The sequence below is a fragment of the Desmodus rotundus genome, chromosome 3 (genome assembly GCF_022682495.2).
Source record: "Desmodus rotundus isolate HL8 chromosome 3, HLdesRot8A.1, whole genome shotgun sequence".
In the NCBI taxonomy this organism is placed as follows: Eukaryota; Metazoa; Chordata; class Mammalia; order Chiroptera; family Phyllostomidae; genus Desmodus; species Desmodus rotundus.
In genome coordinates, this window is record NC_071389.1 from 73923323 (window position 1) to 73924599 (window position 1277).

General features: G+C 33.7%; 1 pseudogene; it reads right to left on the reverse strand.

Annotated features, from left to right (window-relative positions):
* Positions 1-624: 624 nt before the first annotated feature.
* LOC112309378 (putative ribosomal protein eS26-like) lies at positions 625-1051 on the reverse strand (annotated as a pseudogene).
* Positions 1052-1277: the final 226 nt, after the last annotated feature.

Sequence of the window (1277 nt, forward strand, 5' to 3'; positions counted from 1 at the left end):
TATTGTGTTTGCCTTATTTCTGGAATATTTTTGTCTTAAAATATGTATGTAGTTTCTGGCATTAATACAGCCCAATCAGTTCATTTTTTGTTATCCTATATAAACTACATATATCTAGGTTTTTTAAATTTTAGTCTGAAATACATTGACTTGTGACATGGAGCTTATTCCGTTTGAATTGTTGTGATTAATAATATATTTGGATTTATTTCAAATATGTTATTGTGTATCCTCCATTTATTCAATTTTTATGCTAGTGTTTCTTTTGATTTTAGTGCTTAATAATCTTAATTTGTTTTTCATCCAACAATGTAGTTATCTTAGAATATTTGAACTCCCATTACTTTTCTATTGTCTCATTTGCTATTATTTTTCCACTGGCTTTTAAATAAACTCCACAAACTAGACATTATAGTTTTATATGTTCAATGTCTTTTTAAAAATGTTAACCCATGTTGTCTACTTTCTTTTCTCTTTTTGAGTTTGTCACCTCTCTTGTCTCGCAGACCTCCTTTTTTGCTCATTCTATGTTTCTTACATTAAATCTGATAGGTATGTCTTTATTGAGCCTCTATTAATGGTACATATTCAATGTTTGGTGCTTTTATTTTGCCCATGTTCTTTTTTTTTAAGTATAATTTCTGTTTTATAATTTTTTTCAGAGAACTTTTCTTTAATCTTTCTGGATGGAACTCCTTCTCAGCTGGGCTTTGATGGAGGTAGCTGGGCAGCACCCACAGGTCTAAATTGGTGGTGGCGGAGGGTATTCAGTCCTTTTGGGTTTCACAAGACTGATTCCTGACTACGTTGCTGTGAATGACACAATTCACGCAGTAATGTAGTTAAACATATAGCTTGGGAAGCATATAGGCATCAAAGACACTCACTTCGTAAATGTCTCTAACAGCTGTGGCTTCTGTTGTATTTGAAAGATGAACTTCTTAATGACCTTGACCGTGGGCATGCATTGGGCACAGTTGGTAGAGTGAATAGGCTGCACATATCCTTGGCCTTTTTGGGGGGACACATCAGTTTCTTCTTTCTTGGTCATCTTGGAAGTGAAGAACCGAGAGAGTCACCGTGTTCTTAAGTTATAACTTTATATCAGTGATTTTCAACGTGTGTGCTGCAAAAATTAAAAAAAAAAAACATGTAATGCCTGACTTTTTAGTCAGGGGCACTGATCTTTCCCCCTTAGATCTCAAAAAAAGAATGACAATGGCCAAAACAATAATAGCTGTCTGGTTTGAATGAATCAAATTTACACCTATTTTTTT